Raw genomic sequence first — 22,846 nt, 5'->3', positions numbered from 1 at the left:
CCCTCCTCCGCCAACTGCAACCGGCTGCTCTGGTTGACGACCAAGGCGAGGCGCAGTTCACGAGAATAGACCCTTTTCACAATAAACGGAAGTGCGTAAACGCTGGGTAAAACAAGTTCCGCTGTTGCCTTTCGGACAGTTACTAACCTCAGAAATACAGGCGCTCGTATCACTTCAGCTCACCACAGAAAGGTATGTCACTTTATCTTTATCATAGTTGCCAAGATTGAAATTCGACTCGATTATATTGTTTCAAAGTGGCTTTAAGTCCAAACTGTCTACACAAGTATTTAGTCTATGTAAGGACTTATCAACATTTCTCCTTCTTTAGGCTTGTTCCAAAAATGCATTTTATAGAGGATGCCGTTCCTCTCTAGTTTCTCAGAATGTAGAGGTCATTTCAGACTCTCCAAAGCACAAATAGAGGTGTGTAGAGTATGTGGAAGCCACATTACCATCCAAATGGTTTTAATGTTATTATCATAACCTTTTTTCTCTAGCTTACTACTTAGGATCTGATAAACATCCTGGGCCCTGTTTATATGAATCAACAGCAGACAAAACTGCCACTGACAAACAGTGTCCTAGCCCGTCTATGGACCAGTAGTCATATAGGGGTACAGCAAAGTGTAACAAATACAGAGTGTACCTGCAGGCCCTGAGCTTTTTGTATTCCCTGCAGTTCTTATTTGATTCATTATGTTGGCCAAATACTCTTTATCTGGAAGTACATCATGCTTTTATTGTTCACTCACCATTCTTCAGCCTTTCTGCAACAGTTTTTGGTACATATAAGATAATATTTCCTTGGCTGTTAAGGATCATGTTCAAGTTGTGATGTGTGATTATGGCACATATAACATAAAACAGTGGCCTTAAAAAATCTAATAGAGAAATAGTGCACACCTGTTCCAAATGTGTAGATTGTCATTCTTATCTTTGTTACAATATGCCAAATTGCCACTCAAAACACATCTTTCCAGTGAGCAGTGATTGCCTTGTATATTTAATGAGTGGTCTTTAGCCTACACAAAGTGTACACATTCAATTAGCAGTGAATGCCATTGTGTGTGCCATTTAGGTTAATTATCCTGATCCTAAGTGGTGTGTACAAAGCTGCAGTTTGTGTATATTTATTGTGTATATTAAAAAATTATCACCATCAGTGATGACATTAGTGTGATTAAATTGTTGGGAGATAAAACAAACCTATTATAACTAATCACATAACATGCAATACTGGATGTTATTTTATGGATGTAGTGTGTAAAAGTATACTTACTTTTATCTTACTTATATCTTACTGTGCATCTTCAGGCACAGACAAAGCAATTATTCAGGCACTTAAGATGTATAGTGGCTATGTTTAATTGAACATTTCTTAACACAATCATCTTCTGATCAACACTTTTTTTTTATTATATTCCAGAACAGCTTACCTTCTGGTGTTGGTTCTTGTAAAGAAACATAACACCATGCTAATTCACACAGCTTTATTTGTTTATCATATTTTAAAACATTTACAAAGTTAAGAGAATAAAGAAAAATAAATCAAAGTGCGATAGTAATGTAGTGCTTTTAAAAAGGTGAAGTTATAAATCACAAAAGCATTTCAGAGTGCTTCGTAAAAAATAAAATACAAAGAAAGACCATTAGAAGTTCTAGAAAAATACCAAGATAAAAAGATATGTTAGATTAAAGAAAAATCAGGCACTCCAGTCTTTTTTACGACATGATAATTATGACATGAAATACGTTGAATAATGCACTAAAATAAACGAAAATAAACTGTCATGCTACTAGAGAGCATGATATTATTAGCGTAAATATATGGTCTTTAAGAGCTATAGCGGAGATTTACATTCTAGAATGAAAAGAAACAAACGTCATAGGTGTCACCGGAAGTTCTAGCCAATGAGGATTAAGCTCTGTCGTCATCAAGCCATCTCTCAGCTTGCGCAGCCCACAGTAGTCTCGAACTGCAATGAAAGGCATTTCGGTAAAACAAGAACGCTCACATCAGGAATGTAATGTATAGCTTCTAGTCATTTGTATAGAGTACTGTCTCGCGGTTTTGTGATCCGACTTGAACTTGCGGTCTGAATGCCGGTCTGAATCATAACGGTAGCAATCAGCAGTGTTTTCAGCAGTACTACGCAATCTGCTCCATACCAACCGTTTTGTAAATTAATGTGTAATAATGGATTATAAGGTTAATGTCCCTAATAAGAAAAAAAAACAGAAACCATTAAGAGTTTCTGTTGGTTCTTGGGGGTTTGTAATGCGTTTTGGCTTTTCTCGATGGGTTGAAATGTAAAGGATCCTATGGTTTAACAGGTGATCTAGTGACTGATTCTAGATACATTTCTAATTCTTCACTTGGAAACTAGTGGTCTCTAATGGTAACCATTAGGGGGCAAAAACCATTTGAATTTAATCCTAATCTTTATTTCAGCAGGGGTTACCATGGTGCTTCCAGCTTGCACATAACTCTGGCAATGTTGAGTACTGTTGACTCTCAAGCAACCGTTATCCACAAGTCTTAAGGTCGTACTAAAATGTAACAGTAAACTTACCGACATCATAATCTGTAATTAAGGCGCTGGTTGATCTCGACCTTATCAATCCTTCCCATTTTTTTCGTGCTGTTCTGTATGACGGCGTTTTAGGGCCAGTAATAAAAATAAAAATAGTAGACTTCGAGAATAAAGTCGTAATATCTCGAGGAAAAAATCACAAAATTTCGAGTAAAGTCGTATGTTTTAGAATAAAATCGTAATATTTTGAGAAGAAAGTCAATGTATCGATTATAATATCATAGAATTACGACATTATAGTGGGATATTACCAGGAAAGGTCGCAATATTGTGGCCAAAGGGTTTGCAAAGAGAAGGCAGCACCCCCTCATGTTAAAATGAGGGGCAGTGAGGAGTTGGTGGAGTTATACTTTCATATCGATTTCACCCATAAAGCAGTACTCAGTCTCCCTGTCTCTCCTGGCACATCAGCACCAGCACCGGCTGAAACGGCTGTGCAGGAAACGGTGTTTATTTAGAATGAAGAACCAGACGGACTCGGAGGAAACTTTTTTTTGTTGAAGAAGAACCGCAGGCAGGGTCGTCTACAAGGCTAATATATCTCCGTGTCATTCAAAGAGGGTATTTCACAGACAGCGAGAATGAAGATAAAAATAATCGATCCACAAGGAGACAGGAGTGACTGGAACTCCTTCGCGCTCGGCGTCTTCGCCGTCACCAGTGCAGCAACGAGGCCCAAACGCGTTATGGAAGACCCCTTACAGTTAGCACTTTATCCTCAAAATATCACGAGTATATTCTCAAAGTGTACTATTTTTATTCACAGTGGCCCTAAAACGCCATCGTAGTTCTGTTTACTCAGCAACTTTACTGTGGTCTTTAGCACTCCAAAGCCCTCCTGTCCTGACGTCATCTGAGGGGCGTTCCTGGGGGCGTGTCTGCATCACAGGAACTCCCTCATACGGTGCTGCGATTAAAGCCTCCTCGGGGTCGTACAAGATGGCGGCCGGTAGAGACCTGTTTTAAGTTTTGTCCGACACACTTGTCTTAATTTCTCTATCACCTTAACTATAACTTTATTTTCCCTGCAACTCAATTAGGAACATTAGGGTTTCTTTACAGCAGTTTATGTTTCGGCTAATCACTCTAGCTTGTGTAGCTTGCTAAGTAGCGGAAAATGAGTAAAACAGAGAGCAAAAGTAAGAAGAATACTACTCTCTCTCAGACCACATTCAACCAAAATTATGAATACTGACGACAACATGCAAGCTGACAACTCAGAGACCGACCCAGAGCAGCAGAATACTCTGGAGGAGATACCGCCATCACCTACAGATACTGCCACGAAAAGTCCTGCGCCCAAAAAGAATAAAGGGGAACCATCGGTTGGTGAGCTCCAAACGAATATCATCACAGCATTAACAACAAAAATCAATGAAAGGTTGGACAACCTTGAATGAATGATTCAGAAAAGCTCAAACGAAATTGGAGAAATTAAAACCTCACTAAATCTTGCTTTCACCGAAATTCAAGAGCTCAAAAGAGACAACGCTACTTTGAAAGAAACATGCAAAAAGCTGGAAAAAATTGTCTCCACAATGGCCGAAAGGCTTTCAGAAGCAGAATGTTACAAGAGAAGGTGGTGTCTGCGGCTATATATATTGATGGCCAGCCAAGCCACTTGGTCATACTAATCCAGTATTCTCATTGTGTCATAAATTAGATCTGTCAGACGTTTGCAGGCAAAACATCCTGAATTAAAGCAATTTACCTGGAATAATACGGATTTAAGTCTCCAATCTAGAATTGACATGTGGCTTGTTTCAAGAGGCTTAGAAAATAAGATTAAGAATGTTGAAATATATCCTGCTATATTGTCAGATCATAAAATGATAAGAATCCACAAAGGTTGGAAGACAAACCATCTAAATCACAATATGGGACATATTGGAAATTGAATAACCTCTTTTTAAATAATCATGATATGGTTAGAAATATAAATATTTGTGTTGATAAATACTGGAAGATAGCATGCAACTGTAAAGAATATGGAAGAAATGACATTCAATGTCTAGAAATTAGGAAAGGAAAGGAGCTTGCTTTAGGTAAGAATACAGAACGAATTTTAGTTATTCACAAAGACCACGGGACAAATATGACTAATACTGAACTTGAAGGTTTACAATCTGAACCGGATGATATAATCGAGAGGTGCTTTCATACGTTCATACGAGATGGATGGAGGAAGAAGAAAAGAATAGATACTTCTTTGGCCTTTAGAAACGAAAGATGCAAAATAGTTTGAGAAGAAAACTGAAGAAAAAGGAAACAATTTGTGCTGACATAAATAAAGTATCTGGCTTTGTTGTTAATTTTTATAAAAATCTACATAAAGCAATTAATCACCCTGATAGTTTACAATTATTTAATTCACTTAGGGACCCCATAATTGCTAATGAGGAATTTAAAACAATTTGCTCTAAGAAAATAACTTTGGAAGAAGTTAAAAGTATTTTTAGATTGAAAAACAACAAATCAGCAGGAAAGGATTGGTTGACATCCGAATTCTTTAAGCTCTTCATTGATAAAATTTCTATTTTTCTTCTTGCAGTTTGAGGAATCTTTTATTAAGGAAGAGTTGCCTCCTAGTTTGGAGGAAGGGATTATTACTCTAATTCAAAAACCTAATAAGGACTCTTTGTTAACTGATAATTGGCGTCCTATTACTCTGCTTAATAATGATTACAAAATCATTGCATCTGTTCTGGCAGCACGTCTTAAATCAGGCTTAGACACCATTATTAGTCAAAATCTGTATTTATAAAAGGTCGCCATATTTCAAACAATATCCATTTGATACTGGACCTCATTGATTATTTTGAAATCTTAGAAGATAACCCTCTTATTTTATTTCTTGATTTTCAGAAGTCATTCGACACAGTTAGCCACACATTTATTTTTAATACCTTGCTTTTTTTTATCTGGGCCACTCTTTCATTAACATGGTTAAAACTTTACATAATGGTATAAATACCTCAATGAAACTTGCTTATGGCATGTCACCTAGATTTTGTGTAAATAGAGGTATATGTCAGGGACGTCCAATTAGTCCTTTACTGTTCCTCCTTTCTACTCAAATTCTTTGCCTGTTAATAGAACAAAGCTCTTTCAGAGGCATCAATATTGGTGATATGGAAATCAAAATCTCACAATTAGCTGACGACACAGCCTTATTTCTTAATGATAAACTTGAAGTTTCTAAAGCCCTTAACGTAGTTCATTTTCAAACTTATCAAGTTTAAATTTTATTCTTAAAAAATGTGAGGTCCTTCCTTTAAACAAATGTGAGTTTAACTCCATATTCCAGTCAAAAATGTTGTCTCTTAGCTTGGTATTAAAATTACTAAAGATGTTAAAAATATGAATGATTTGAATTATACTCCCATAATTAACAGTATACAGAAGAGATTTAATATTTGGCTGACCAGAGAGTTATCCATTCAAGGTCGTGTTCTATTGAGCAAAGCAGAGCGGCTTTCCAACGCTGCTTATGTGTTTTCTGCCCTGAAAGCACCTAAATTAGCTATTATGCATACATACATCATCTAGACCGCTTATCCTTCTGGGTCGCGTTGGGGTGCTGGAGCCTATCCCAGCTGTCATTGGGCGGAAGGCAGGATACACCCTGGACAGGTCGCCAGTCCATCGCACGGCAGACAGACATACACATTCACACACACACTCACGCCTAGGGGCAATTCAGCATGTCCAATCAGCCTGACTGCATGTTTTTGGACCGTGGGAGGAAACCGGAGTACCCGGAGGAAACCCACGCAGACACGGGGAGAACAGGCAAACTCCACACAGAAATGACCCTGGTCGCCCAGCCGTGAATCGAACCCAGGCCATTCTTGCTGTGAGGCGACAGCGCTACCCACTGTGCCAAGATAAATCTCACAAAGTAAGAAAGGATGTATTAAAAAATAGAATAGCAGATGGTGGGCTTAACGTTCTGGACCACACTCAACCAAACTATTAAAATTAGCTGGATTAGAAGACTCCTTAAAATCCTGCAAGTATGTGGAATTGTATACAACTTTCTCTTCAGAAAAGTTGGTGGATACAAATTTTGGAATAATGAAAACATTACCTATAAGGGAAGGTCACTGTTCTCACGTCTGTGGCTTAATAATAACATTTTGCTAATTAACCCGTTACTTGATGATAATCATCATTTTATTTCCTACTCTGATTTAAATAAATCAATAAATTTGGTATTATCAGTTCAAATACAGAATTTAAGAGGATATGTCCCTGGTGGTCTTCTCTCTTTAATTAAAAGTAATCACAAGGTTATAGAAAATTTCTATCTCATTATCTCTACGTCTGTCATTTCTATTAAAGGGGTTGATATAATAGATAAGAAGTGTAACAGTAATTTTGTAAGGTAGCTTTTATCGCGTAAATCTATTCTATTAGCAACATTACAGTGGTCAACTCAACAAAGGCAAAACAGCCGTTCAATATGGACAATCCCCTATAAATATGTTCTAAATAACTAAAAAAATAGCTGCTTTATAAAATATTGCATAGATGCTACCGTGTCAATGGTATCTTGGATAAATGTTTCAACGTGAGTGATGTATTTTTTGTAAAAGGGCTAAAGAATCCATTGAACACTTATTTTTCTATTGTGTATTTATTTATTCATTCTGGGTTGATCTTTTTTTAGACCTGAAGAGAAGGATCGGTAAAGAAATTCCTCATAAAAGCCACTATGTTTTATTACTTTTTGATGACCCTCTGTTTAACCTCGATGAGCGTTTTATAATAAACTGGATCATAATTATAGCTACATTTTATATACTTATATACTTTATATACATCATATTTATATGGTGAAATTGGAAAAATACCTTCATACATGACTTTTGTATGTACATAGTTATGTAATTACATTTCTACATTAGTGATTTGGCGCCAGCAGCAAAATAAGAAATATTGTAAAGCCATTGCGATGGTAAAGCTTTTCAATTTTATTTAAATCCCAAAAGTATTCTTTTTTTTCTTTTTGTTTTTGTAATCTCTTTTTTCTCTGGTATATGAAGGTTGTCTTGTATCCTATTGTTACATCAATTTGTATATATTTGGTTACATGCAAAAAAAAGGCTCCTTCAAGCAACTGCAGCGACTGGCTCTACAGCCTGCAGCCACCTCGCACTCGCGAGCTTATAACGCCGTGTGTCATCGTGAGGCGCGATGGCGACGCAAGTCGGACAAAAAAAACCGGCATGCACCTTACCAAGCCGGGCAGCGATCGGTCTGCGCAGCGCGGGGTTATGTCGAACACGCCTGTTTTCTTCTTTGCATTTATAAGCACTAATTTAGTTTCCTGATACGTTTAATCTGCAACGAGAAACTGTCAAACACTAAAAAGCCGCGAGGCTGAAGTCAGCTTCTTGTTCGAATTTTCCTTCCATATCAAATTGTGCAGCACATTCTGGAGGCTCAGGCACCATTGACGGTGGAACCGCCGGCACCAATGAACGTACATATACTCTCCGCCGAGCACTGGCTCTCTCAGTTGCTCATCATTTTTGAAGGAGAAAACGCGGAAATGTGAAAAGGGCCTACAGGGCCGTGACTAAGATCAGAATTTTAGTGATGTCCATTTTTCAAAAATGTGACCTTCATATCATAGTGAATAAAATAACTGCCAATATCAACTGTATGTTTCTCCTTTAGTTTTTTTTTTTTTTTAAAGAATCATTGCTTCATTGCTTTTTACCCATACATAACTGTTATCCACCCTTTCCTTTCATTTGTTCCTTCCTCATCCCTCCATTCATCCCTGAACTACTATTACTGATCCATAAACTGATTTAACTCCTATCCTGTTTAAATTTATTTTCTTTTATTTTTATTTTATTTGTTTAACTATTTGTTTGTTTATTTTCAGCTGAAAATACATATTGAAACCTACACTAAATCAAATGATAGTTTCAATTCGATTTTTTTTCATTTACCTCTCTCTCTCTCTCTCCCTCTCTCTCCCCTTGTCTCTTTTGCATCCCAGTCCGCACTGATCACTGAAAAACACACATTAACCATACGAGTAGTATGAATCATACATGTTCTGTCAAACGAGTGATTTATGACCGCCCACCCTGAGTGATTTACAACCCATGATTTATGACCACCCCCCCCCCAAAAAGATTTGTGACAGGTCAGCGGGGTTTTTACGACACCCACACACCTGACACCTGAGTGTGTGTGTGTATGTGTGTGTATGTGTGTGTATGTGTGTGTATGTGTGTGTGTGTGTGGCTTGCATATAGTATTTAAGCAGTCACCCCACTGGTGGTTTTGTATGTTTTTTTTGTTGCAAAATGTCTACTGCTAGTGTAAATCAGACTTTTCACTTCAAGGGTGTTAAGATTAACCTATTTGATTCTCTGGCTTATGACGTATGTGGGGAGGGTCAAACAAAATCACCGCCTTCCTGCGGTGTTTGTTAAAAACCCCAGCCATTCAAAGGGCATACAACGTCAAGACAGGTCTATCACTTAAGCCGACATGTTTGAGGATTTTCTTCCAGCAGACCATGCCGACAACCATGGGCCTCAGTGGTATAGAAATTATCAAGTGCCGGACTTCGAATATGCACCACTCGACACAGGTCGTGGCACTGTGAACTACAGCTATGATGAATCGGCCGCGATCAACACAGTGTCAGACAACAGTTGGCTGGATCAATACGGTGACGGTCTTGGAAGTATGAACATGACATACCTTTTGGAACCGTTGGAAGGCTTGGTGTCTAGACATCAGACGTTGCCTGCAGGTAATGAAGATGGTGAAACACTCGTCGAAGCTCAAGTATGCACTACAGCATTAAGACTATCACATAGTCTGCTGTCGTTGTAATCCTATAACACAGCCTAAACAACAAACTGAAGGAAATGTGTTTCAGTTGTGAAGTGGAACCAGTCAACTTCGACATTCATGCCTGTTTGAGCCAGATATCTTCTTTTTTGAAAAATATTATAAAGATATAACACAGACATTGTTCACACCTGAGTTAAAACATGCCATAGCGGGGCTTCTAAAGTGTTTTGGAATACATCTGCCTCTTCTAAAAATTCAAGGATGTGCTGAAACAGTTGTCTGTGAATTACAGTGTAAGCCATACATTGTGGAAAAGCTACAGGAAATAAGAGAAAACTTGGTTGATCAAACATCTGAACAGTTTGTCGCCGACGCTGTTGCACATGACTAATTTTTACTGTATTGTTACTCTTAGGCATAAGAGATAAAATCTTACTGATAGTCACATAGGTTGGTTCGTTAGAATCTATACATAACTGTGTCAAGTGACACCATTCATCTGATGCTGATTTGACTATCCATTTGATTCTTGAAGTTTTGTCAACGTTTAGCATTAACATCATGCACGCTGTTAAAGAGGCTAAAATCATCCACACAATCATCAATACATTTATACAACAAATTTGTCAATTCATAGTTCACACGGTGTTTCAACACACGGTCTGACAGACCCTGGAATCCACAAACATTCCCCATTTGCCTTAAACAGTACTGCCAGTCTTTGAACCTGTTTTCCAACAGTCAACAGCATCGGTGACAAACTGTTCAGATGTTTGATCAACTAGGTTTTCTCTTATTTCCTGTAGCTTTTCCATAATGTATGGCTCACACTGTAATTCACAGACAACTGTTTCAGCACATCCTTGAATTTTTAGAAGAGGCAGATGATTTTGTTTGACCCTCCCCACATACGTCGTAAGCCAAAGAATCAAACAGGTTAATCTTAACACCCTTGAAGTCCTCCTGAGGCCTGCAACCAAATGCATTCCCATATCATTTCTTCCTTGGCGCAAAAACCAAATTGGTTTCACTACCACTAGAACTAACAGTTGGTGTAACTGTAGAATCTCTAAGAAAAGTCTGATTTACACTACCAGTAGACATTTTGCAACAAAAAAAACATACAAAACCACTGGTGGGGTGACTGCTTAAATACTATATGCAAGCCACACACACTCAGGTGTCATAAATCTTGGGGTGTGTGGGTGTCATAAAAACTGCCCCCTATGGGCCAATCTGGATCAAATTTTGCTAACCATATCAGAGTCTCAATATATAGAAATCTTTACAATCGGACCAATGACTGATGAGTTATAGCAATTTAAGCTAGCAATGCCATGGCTGCAATGATTAATTGTTGGAGGAAGACCACAATAAGTAAAAAAGTAATTATTACCTAGACAGGCTATGGAGTATTTCTGGACCAGTTTTGAGAAGTTAGCTTCAAACTCCATGACATAGTTCTAAAAGTGCTATTTTCAAACAGTTTGAAGAAACAGATTGGAAAAAAAAAACTATGCACTTTTTTAATACACTCAAAATTGTTTAACACTGCACAGCAGGAAGCCATCTAAGTTGTTTGACCCAAAATTAAAATCTGTACACTTGATTTTCATTAATAGCGCCCCCAGTGGCCAAATATTTTGAAACTTCATAGGTTGTTAGAAGGTGATGAGATAGAGACAGTTTTCAAGTATCATGATGATTGACCAATGGTAAGCCTATCAAATGGCTGCTGAAAGCTTATTGGCTGATGGCGGCCATAAAGTTCAATATATCTAAGTGTCAAAGATTCTCTTAAAGTCTTTCTAATAGATGGTACATGCAAAGTTTCAACTTGATCGGATGTACAGATGCTGAGAAACAGCCATGTAGCATTTACAGCACCTCCTAATGACCTATGCACCAAAATTGATAGGCTACCTCAGAGTCTCCTTACGAATAAGCCTGTCAAGTTTCAATTTTTTTGGCTGAAGGATTCTTGAGTTATACATTTTTTAATTAAATAAGAATTATTTCGAATTATTCCAGAAGGATTAATTAGCATATGACAGCTATAATGTTTATAAAAGTCGAATGTTTTGGATAATTATTGAGGTTCAGGTTATGCTGAATTTTTTGACACCAGAAACAAGAGTATAGGGTGAAAACTGTAGGACTAGTTCGCAAAAGTAGGTTTTGCATATTATGCAAATTAGCTCAAAATCTAAGTAGGCGGAGCTAAGTGGTCCAAATTACAAAGTTGTATTTTTGGACCCAAGGAATCAGGAAAAAAAAATATTTTGTCTGTAAAAAATCTGGTTAAGAAGTTATAGGCCAAACACGGGAGAGAGTAGCGGGAGGGACTCTAGGCTTTCGATGCGTAGTTGACGCCACCACGTGTCTCACAGTATTGAAAGTATCGAAAGCCAATAGTGCCAGAATGTCTCAAGACTTTTCACCTACAGGCGGCAATATCATCACTGTACAGACGTAAAAAGAAATACTTGTACAGACGGAAATAACGTATGCATGCACAAAATATTTCCGTGCGCAGACGGCCAAGCGTGATCGTATACAGACGAAACATTTTGACACCTGTACATGTGATGTCATTTGCAGGAAAAATGTATTTACTTGTAATAGTGGCAGGATTTTATACGTCTCAAGGCTGTTTAAAAGCTGCAAATCTAAAAATTATTTACGCTATTTCCCAAAGTGTGCAGATCAGCCTTTGGCGAAGCCGTCGTTTTATTGTTCTGTCCTCCTTATACCCCGTGTATAATTTGACAGGCAGTTAACTCATTTCCCATTCACCACACTAAGGAAGCACTGTTTACTTGTTTAATGCAGCAAGGTCCAATGTATTACAACTTCACATACAGGATATAAGACCTCTTACACTGACACGCTCACCGTCTTCTGAAATGGCCTCTGGCAGATAAGTGGTGTTTTGTTTCTTTTTAAGAATATTTTAATAGACTCTAAACAAAGCTATGCTTTTGAAATTTAAGAAACCAGATGTTATGTTTACTGCATCTGTCTCTTCACTGATGAAAAGAGACCATTAGTACCTTTAGGATTAAAACCTGATGGTTTTGCTTTCTAATGAGAATTAGTTTAATGGTTACCATTAGAGATCACTAGTTTTCTGTAGGACACCTTTAGATCCCATTAGGGAACCTTTGAATGCATCTGGAGTCAGTCCCTGAACACCTGTTAAACCAGTAGAGTCCTTGACACTGTGATATCAACCCATCAGCAAAACACTAAATATAGTTATGTTAAACGTGCTAAAAGCCTGGTGGCCGGGCAGCCCACGTAACCCGGCCGGGCTCAGCCCGAAGAGGCAACGTGGGGGGACCATGTGGGCCCACCACCCGCAAGGTCCAGCATGGGGGAGTGGTGCAGTGCCGTACAGGCAGTGGGAGATTGCAGGGGGGCCCTTGGTGGCCTAGGCCCCTGCGGCAGAAACGGGCTCTTGGTACGTGGAACGTAACCTCACTGGGGGGGAAGGAGCCGGAGCTTGTGCGGGAGGTTGAGAGGTACCAACTAGATATAGTTGGGCTCACCTCCACCCACAGTATCGGCTCTGGAACCAAACTCCTGGATAGGGGTTGGTCCCTCTCCTACTCCGGGGTTGCACAAGGTGAGAGGCGCCGGGCGGGTGTGGGGATACTCACAAGTCCCCAGCTGGCGGCAGTACAGTTGGAGTTTGTCCCGGTGGACGAGAGGGTCGCCTCAATGCGTATTAAAATCGCAGAGCGGAAAACTCTGACTGTTGTGTGTGCTTATGCACCAAACAACAGGTCGGAGTATTCGGCCTTCTTGGAGCAAGTGGGCGGGGTTCTGGAAAGGGTCCCAACTACAGACTCCATAGTCTTACTGGGAGACTTCAATGCTCATGTTGGCAATGACTGGGAGACCTGGAGAGGCGTGATTGGGAAGAACGGCCTGCCCGATCTAAACCCGAATGGTGAATTGTTATTGGACTTCTGTGCCAGGCATGGATTGTCCATAACGAACACCAAGTTCGAACACAAGGATGTTCATAAGTGTACATGGTACCAGAGCTCCTTGGGTCAAAGATCAATGATCGACTTTGTTGTCGTTTCATCTGACTTGGGACCATATGTTCTGGACACTCGGGTGAAGAGAGGTGCTGAGCTGTCAACTGATCACCATCTGGTGGTGAGTTGGATCAGATGGCAGGGAAGACTGAGGGTTAGACCTGGTAGGCCCAAGCGAATAGTGAGGGTGTGCTGGGAACGACTGTCGGAGGCCCCTGTTCGGAATGATTTTAACTCCCACCTCCGGGAGAGCTTTTCTCATGTCCCGGAGGAGGTAGGGGACATAGAGTCTGAATGGACCCTGTTCAAAACCTCCATTGTGGAAGCTGCCAGGCACAGCTGTGGCCAAAAGCTTGTCGGTGCCTGTCATGGCGGTAACCCAAGAACCCCCTGGTGGACACCGGTGGTGAGGGAGGCCGTCAAGCTGAAGAAAGAGGCCTTTAGGGACTGGATGGCCCGAAGGACTCCCGATTCAGCAGATAGGTACCGACATGCAAAAAAGGTGGCAGCTGCAACGGTGGCAGAAGCAAAATCCAGGGCGTGGGAGGAGTTTGGTGAGGCCATGGAAAAAGACTTTCGGTCGGCCTCAAGGAGGTTCTGGACAACTGTCCGGCGACTCAGGAGTGGTCGGGGTGACTGCGCCCAGGCTGTATTCAGCAGGGGTGGAGAAACTCTGACTTCAAATGAGGATATTGTCGGTCGGTGGAAAGAGCACTTTGAGGAACTCCTTAATCCGGGTGACATGCCTCCCTCACGGGAGTCAGGGCCAGAGGCCTCTGGCGTGTCAAGCTCCATTTCCCTGGTGGAGGTCACTGAGGTAGTTGGCAAGCTCTTCAGTGGCAAGGCACCGGGGGTGGATGAGATTCGTCCGGAGATGCTTAAGGCTCTGGATATTGTGGGGCTGTCGTGGCTGACACGCCTCTGCAATAGTGCATGGACCTCGGGAACAGTACCCTTGGACTGGCAGACCGGTGTGGTGGTCCCTATTTTCAAGAAAGGGGACCGGAGGGTGTGTGCCAACTATCGGGGTATCACACTGCTCAGCCTCCCTGGGAAAGTCTATGCCAAGGTGCTGGAAAGGAGACTTCGGCCGATAGTTGAACCTCAGATTGAGGAGGAACAATGCGGATTCCGTCCTGGCCGTGGAACAATGGTCCAGCTTTTCACCCTCTCACGGATTGTTGAGGGGGCATGGGAGTTTGCCAACCCAGTCTACATGTGTTTTGTGGATTTGGAGAAGGCTTACGACCGTGTTCCCCGAGATATCTTGTGGGAGGTCCTCCGGGAGTATGGGGTGCCGGGGTTACTACTCCGGGCCATTCAATCTCTGTACGCCCGGAGTGAGAGCTGTGTTCGTATACTCGGCATTAAGTCGGACTCTTTCAGTGTTAGCGTTGGACTCCGCCAGGGTTGTGCCCTGTCTCCACTCCTGTTTGTGATATTCATGGACAGGGTGTCAAGGCGTAGCCGGGGTCAGGAGGGCATTATGTGTGGAGGCCGGAGGGTGGCGTCTCTGCTATTTGCAGATGATGTTGTTCTTTTGGCTGGATCACATGGATGCCTCCAGCGCACACTGGAGCGGTTGGTATGCGGATCAGCACCTCCAAGTCTGAGTCCATGGTCTTAGCCCGGAAAAGGATGGTATGCCCACTCCAGGTAGGGGGAAAGGACTTGCCCCAGGTGGAGGAGTTTAAGTATCTCGGGGTCTTGTTCACGAGTGATGGGAAGAAGGATCGTGAGATCGACCGCAGGCTGGGACAAGCGGCAGCAGTAATGCGGTCGCTGTACCGGACTGTAGTGGTGAAGAGGGAGCTGAGCCATAAGGCGAAGCTCTCTGTTTACCGATCGGTCTACATCCCGACCCTCACCTATGGTCATGAGCTGTGGGTAATGACCGAAAGAATGAGATCGCGAATACAAGCGTCAGAAATGAGCTTTCTTCGCAGGGTGGCGGGCTACACTCTATTTGATAGGGTGAGGAGCTCGGCCATCCGGGAGGAGCTCGGAGTAGAGCCGCTACTCCTCCGCATTGAGAGGAGCCAGCTGAGGTGGTTCGGGCATCTGATCCGGATGCCCCCGGGACGCCTCCCGGTGGGGGTGTACCAGGCACGGCCTACCGGAATAAGACCCCGGGGTCGTCCTAGGACCCGCTGGAAGGAATATATCTCCAAGTTGGCCTGGGAGCGGCTTGGGGTCCCCGGGAATAAGCTGGAGGAAGTTGCGGGGGACAGGGTCACCTGGGATTCTCTGCTCTCCCAACTGCTACCGCGACCCTATCTGGACTAAGCGGTTAACGATGATGATGATGATAAACGTGCTAAAAGTGCTAAAGTGGACTGATATAGCAGGACGCACTTTGTGGATAAAATGCGCAGTCAGCTGCAGTACAGTGTAGCCTAAAATCACGAGACAAAACCAAATGAGATCAAACAAAGTACTACTATGACTGACAGGACCACTGCCAAAACAAAGCATGATCCAAGTGAAATCTAAGAGTAGCCCACTAGACAAGTCTCATTCCAAAACAAAATATATTTATTTTAATGATTATGGATTTTATAATTATTAGATAAGTATTTAATGTTTATCAGATTTATGTGTAGGCCTAAGTACATACACAATAACTATTATTTACACATTTTCCTACATATTTAGGTGTACATTTAAACACAAAAATAAATAATGATAATGGATAGAATAACATCAGTAATGGATGAACTGAAATTGTGGTGTCAAAGAGTTTTGAAAATGTTGTGATTACAACATTTCATATGCTAATTATACCTATTATGAACAGAGGCTATGGTCGCTTATTCACCCTCTTATTCACCCTCTTTACACTCTAGGACTCCATTATGCTGCTTAGACACTTACTATTTTAATATGCTGCTGCATATTAGACTCTCTGTATTATTGTGTTTTTAGTCTTAAATTGCTCCTGTTCCAACTTTTTTAGAACATGCTGCAAGCATCATTTCAGAATGAACATATTTACAAAAGTAACAAAGTTGATAACATAAAATATTACATAGCCTGTCTTTGTACTGTTTTTGTTCAAATAAATCAAAGTAGATTTATAAACTGCTTTTTGTTTTATTTGCATTTCACATACTGTCCCAACCCAACTTTTGGAATGGGGTTGGAATGTATTTTAATAGATATAACAGAGCATTAAAAACATGGAATTATATTTATAAAAAATAACATAGCATTTTCTTCTTATTCTGAGTGTGATAACAATAGTTGCAGTTTAGTTTAGTGCAGTTTTCCCCCTCCTGGTGGACTTATTTGCTAATGCAAGAAAGTTTTCTTGTTTGTCTTGTTCTGATGATATCATCAGTAGTAGCCTGTTGATAATACAGAGGAACAAGCATGGTTGTATCTTTCAATTAATCCTGTTCCATCTAACATCTGTTTGAGTCTTTTTGAAGCATTGTCGGTATGTAGATTGCTTTTGACATGTTTATCATGTTGTATAATGCAATATTTTAGGTATGCAAGGTGTTAATTGCATATGTAAATCTCTGTCTGGTGCTGATGTTAGCAGTATGCTAATAGAGAAATAAGAAATCCTAAATACAGATACCAGTCATTTGTGATTGAAGTACCCTCTATCTGTATCACATTGTTTGTTTTGCTGTTTTGTTTCAGTTTTACCTTTTCTCAACTTGCTGCATTAAACAAGTAAACCGTGCTTCCTTAGTGTGGTGAATGGGAAATGATTTAAGTAAGTAGTAAGTAAGTAAAGTTTATTTATATAGCGCTTTTTACAACAGGTGTTGTCACAAAGCAGCTTTACAAGGAAATCAGCATTACAAAAAGAAATGCGGGTCCAAGCCCCCATGAGCAAGCCAGTGGCGACAGTGGCAAGGAAAAACTCCCTAAGAGAAACAGGAAGAAACCTTAAGAGGAACCAAGACTCAGAAGGGGAACCCATCCTCCTCTGGTCGACACCGGATAGTAAACATTGTTAGTATAAAGTATTATAGTACAAAAACAGGGAAAGAGGTGGAGCAGACAATTAATTTGAATAGTTTAGTTCATGCAGCAGCAGCGGCAGCAGCAGCAGCATCAGTGGGGTCAGGCTGTGAGGGTGAGGTTTGCACGGCGAGCAGTGGCACCCGATCAAGGCAGAAGAGGCAGCAGCATCAGAACGCACAGGATGGGCAGCTGTTCAACTCGGCAAAGGAAAGAAAGGGAAAACAAACAATCAGTTCTACAATGGGTGATTGATTAATTTGATTAGTTTAAATGATTGATTAGTTCAAATGAATAATTTTGATTAGTTCATGTAGCAACAGCAGTAGTATCAGTGGGGTCAGGTTGTGAGGGTGAGGTTAGCACGGCGTTGTACAGCAGGAGGCTCAATGTTGGTAAGCCGGTCCAGAGGGCTGGCGAGCAGTGGCAACCGATCAAGGCAGAAGAGGCAGCAGCATCAGAACGCACAGGATGGGCAGCTGTTCAACTCGGCGAAGAAAAGAAAGGAAAACGCACAGAGAGTCAGTTCTGTAATGGGTGACCGATCACAAATTACAGTGTTAGCAGAGACTCTGGCAGGTATAGAACTGACAGGGAAAACTAATTATCAAAGGCTTGACTATACAAGTAAGTTTTTAGCTTAGACTTAAACACTGAGGCTGTGTCTGAGTCCCGAACATTAACAGGAAGACTATTCCAAAGCCGGGGGGCTTTGTATGAGAAAGCTCTCCCCCCTAATGTAACTTTATTAATTCTAGGTACTAATAGTAAGCCAGCACCTTGTGATCTAAGTAGGCGTGATGGTTCATAGTGAGAGAGAAGTTCACTCAGGTACTGAGGGGCGAGTCCATTTAGTGCTTTGTAAATCAGTAAGAGAATTTTATAATCAATCCGAAATTTAACTGGTAACCAGTGTAAGGTTGATAAAACTGGGCTGATATGGTTGAACTTTCTGGTTCTTGTAAGGACTCTGGCTGCAGCGTTCTGGAGCAACTGAAGCTTGTTAAGGCTTTTGCTGGGACATCCAGCCAGCAGGGCATTACAGTAGTCTAGCCTTGAAGTAATAAATGCATGAACTAACTTTTCTGCATCCTGTAGAGATAATGCATTTCTTAATTTAGCAATATTGCGGAGATGCAGGAAGGCCGTTCTAGTAATATTAGTTATATGTGCGTCGAAGGACAGATCAGGATCTATAATAAAACCAAGGCTTTTTACAGATGAGCTTGATGCAACTGAGAAATTGTTAAGTTTAAGTGTAAAATCAGACAGTTTGTTTCTAGCTGCTTTTGGACCAAGAAGCAGAAACTCTGTTTTATCCAAGTTTAGAAGGAGAAAGTTACTCGACATCCAGTCCTTTATGTCTTTTATACAGTCTTCAATCTTGCTAAGTTTAATTCTATCATCTGGGTCGCTTGCTAAATATAATGAGTGTCATCGGCATAGCAGTGGAAATTTATGCCGTGTTTACTAATAATGGTGCCTAGTGGTAGCATATATAATGTTAATAATACAGGTCCTAAAACAGAGCCTTGTGGAACACCATACTTTACTTTTGTGAGAACAGATGATTCACCGTTTATATTAACAAACTGATAGCGATCAGTGAGGTAGGACCTGAACCAGGAAAGAGCTATTCCTGTTACCCCTACAAGGTTTTCTAGTCTGTCTGGTAAGATAGTGTGGTCTATTGTGTCAAATGCCACACTAAGATCGAGGAGGACTAACAAGGACACAATATCTTGGTCAGAAAATAATAATAGATCATTTACAATTTTTACTAGTGCTGTTTCTGTACTATGATGTGGCCTAAAACCAGATTGAAATTTTTCATGTATTTGCTTCCTATGCAAATAGGAGCTTAATTGTTTTGCTACAACTTTTTCCAAGATCTTTGATATAAAGGGGAAGATTCGAGATGGGTCTATAATTTGATAGTTCGTATGGATCGAGGTTCGCTTTCTTAATCAGCGGTCTAATTACTGCTAGTTTAAGAGATTTTGGGATGTACCCAAGGCTAAGAGAAGAGTTTATTATTGACAGAATAGGCTTGGTTATTTCTGGCAAAATTTCCTTGAGTAAACCTGTAGGAATTTAACTGCCTGTCAAATTGTACACAGGGTATAAGGAGGACAGAACACTGAGCTTTTAAACATGAAATGCTGAGCGTGAGCTCATTGTGCTTTCTGCTTAGTTAATGCCCTGTGTAGTCTTTCCCAACCCTTCTCCTGCAGTATCCAGGCCTGCACAGTTTAGTGTTTTCCCTGCTCTAACATATCCACATAAGGATGGACTTGTCAAGTCATGTCAAGTCAAAGTTTATTTATATAGCGCTTTTTACAACAGGTGTTGTCACAAAACAGCTTTATAGAAAAATCTGAGTCCAAGCCCCCATGAGCAAGCCAATGGCGACAGTGGCAAGGAAAAACTCCCTAAGAGCAAGAGGAGGAAACCTTGAGAGGAACCAAGACTCAAAAGGGGAACCCATCCTCTTCTGGTCGACACTGAATAGCAAACAGCATTAGTATAAAATATTAGAATATAAAACGGGGGAAAAACAGGCTGAGCAATGGTTAATTAGATACTTTGAGTTTATGCACCAGCAGCAGCAGCATTTTATCTAACAGGGAAGACTAATTACCAAAGGCTTGACTAAACAAGTATGTTTTTAGCCTAGACTTAAAGACTGAGGCCGTGTCTGAGTCCCAAACACTGACTGGAAGACTATTCCAAAGTTAGGGGGGGCTTTGTATGAGAAGGCTCTCCCCCTGATTTTTAACTTAATAATAACTTTATTAACTGGGCACAATGCATTTCTTAATTTAGCAATATTGCAGAGATGCAGGAATGCTATTCTAGTAATATTCGTTATATGTGCATCGAAGGACAGATTGGGATCTATCGTGACACCAAGATTTTTTACAGATCAACCTGACGCAACTGAGAAACTATCAAGTTTAAGTGTTAAATTAGACAGTTTGTTTCTAGCAGCTTTTTGACTAAGAAGCAAAACTTCTGTTTTATCTGAGTTAAGTAGAAGAAACTGCTAGTACTGCTAGTTTGAGTTTTTGGGATATAGCCAAGGCAAAGAATGGAGTTTATTATTGACAGAATAGGCTTGGTTATTTCTGGCAAAATTTCTTTTTCTTTCTTGGAGTTTAATATACAAGTAGAAGATTTAGCGGAGGAAATAATTTTAACTAGTTCATTTTGTTGAAATAAGGTAAACGATTCCAGCCTCTCTGCAGTAGTTAGATATTTTCAAAATCTAGGTTGGCAATATACGGCAGCAAGTTTGTAGAGTTTAACTGTGCGTTCTGAATTTTCTGCCTAATTTTTAAAATTTTATCACTAAAGAAATTCATAAAATCATTGCTGCTATAGGCTAATGGCATCTGGGGTTCCGGAACTGTTTGGATCATAGTTATTTTAGAAATTGTGCTAAATAATAATCTAGGATTATTCTTATTATTTTCTATGAGAGAGGAGAGAGATTGAGCGTGCTGCAGTAAGTGCTCTTCTGTAGTCTGTAAGTCTCTCCATCCAGGCGGACTGGAATACTTCTAGTTTAGTCAGGCGCCATTTTTGCTCTAGCTGTCTGACAGTCTGTTTTAAAGCTCAAGTATGATCATTGTTCCATGGGGCAAGCTTTTTCTGTCTTATTATTTTACTTTTTAATGGAGCCACATTATCTATAGTAGAACGAAAAGTATCCTCCAAGCACTTGGTCATAGCATCTAATTTGTTAGGATTATATGGACAGCTGATAGAATCTGATAATTGTGAGAGGTTTCTGATAAAGCTACCAGCTGTGGAAGAAGTTATATTCTGCTTAACACGATAGCATGGTGATGAACATATTTTACCACTAAAGCAAATTTCATATGAGATTAGGTAATGATCTGAGACTGCTGTGCTCTGGGGGAGAATGGCTAAGTTATCTATGTTTACACCAAAGGTCAGAATTAAGTCTAAAGTGTGGGGAGTGGGCCCCTTTATATTTTGAGTGAAACCTGCAGAGTCTAAGATAGATATAAATGCCTTGCGTAGTGGATCTTGTGGTTTATCAAAGTGGATATTAAAATCTCTGACAATTTTTACTTTATTTGAAAACGTTATTAGATTGTAATTAGTGAAAGGAATTCTAATTTGTTCTTTGATCACTTATATTAAGAAAAAGAACTTCAAAAGAAGAAAATTTGTAGCCTAGTTTCTGGCTTTTGCCTAAAGCTTTTGTATGTATGGTTGCTATACCTCCACCCCAGCCACTTAAATGAGGGCTGTGTGCATAACGTGTGCATAACTGTAGCCTGTGGGGGTGGCTTCATTTAGACTACACTCATTGTCCATTTTATCAGTTTCCCTGACCATATAGTTTCACTTTGTAGTTCTACAGTTACAGACTGTAGTCCGTCTGTTTCTCTGCATACTTTGTTACCCTGTTCTGCAATGGTCAGGACCACCACAGAGCAGGTATTATTCGGGTGGTGGATCATTCTCAACACTGCAGTGACACCGACGTTGTTGAGGCGTGTTAGTGTGTGTTACATGTGGATCAGACACAGCAGCGCATAGTGTTTCCTGAGTAAGATTATATTAATAAATTACCAGTGCAAAACCCAGCAACTAATACTAATTCTATACTAATATTAGTATAGACATCTGAGACAAAATGTCTGAAATCTACTGATTTTGTGTACACCTGGTACAAAATGTGTTGCAAGTGGTGCTAGTGGTTCATAGATTTTCCTTCATAATGCCAATTTTCTTATAGATTAATGTGTCCTGAGTAAGATTATGTTAATAAAGTAAAAGCAAAACAGTATTTTAGCCAAACAGTCAGAAAAAAACAGCATTGCTAAAATTTTTTGGCTTAAGGCTCGAACCGAACAGATCAAGTCTGCAGTTAGTGATTGTATTTGTAAATTTGTATAGCTCATTTCACAGAGCTCTGGTCATGTGACAATGATGTGTTGACCACATGTAAAATAGGCGGTACACAATCAGAGTCACATGATTATAACATTTCGATTACGAAACTCCTTCGTATTATCACATTCAGACTACGTATCACACACAAAAAACTGTACATGAAAAGCTGTATATGAATATATCTGCATTTTAATAAGGGAGCGTGACAACACCTGAAGAGATGCAACGTATGGTATTCCACATTCAGCATTCAACACAATCATCCCTGCCAAACTCATTCCTAAGCTCACAGACTTTGGTTTGAACTCTCATCTCTGCAACTAGATACTGGACTTCCTAACGAGCAGACCCCAGGCAGTGAAATAGCTTCTCGTCCACACTGACTCTGAGCACAGGGGCTCCCCAGGGATGTGTGCTCAGCCCCCTCCTGTACTCTCTGTATACACATGACTGTGTAGCCAA

At 40.3% G+C, this 22,846-nt stretch overlaps 1 protein-coding gene across 2 annotated transcripts in view; it reads left to right on the top strand.

The window, feature by feature from the left end:
* Positions 1-93: 93 nt before the first annotated feature.
* Positions 94-22,846, top strand: part of LOC118801253 — a 61,860-nt gene continuing 39,107 nt past the window's right edge. For both annotated transcript variants that reach the window (XM_036561455.1, XM_036561453.1), the window contains exon 1: positions 94-192. The gene's annotated coding sequence lies outside the window, so the exon portion shown is untranslated. The remainder of the gene's footprint in view (positions 193-22,846) is intronic.

Source organism: Colossoma macropomum, unplaced genomic scaffold (assembly GCF_904425465.1).
Source record: "Colossoma macropomum unplaced genomic scaffold, Colossoma_macropomum, whole genome shotgun sequence".
NCBI classification, from domain to species: Eukaryota; Metazoa; Chordata; class Actinopteri; order Characiformes; family Serrasalmidae; genus Colossoma; species Colossoma macropomum.
Note: the sequence above shows the minus strand (reverse complement) of the source record. Positions and strands in the feature narration are given on the sequence as shown.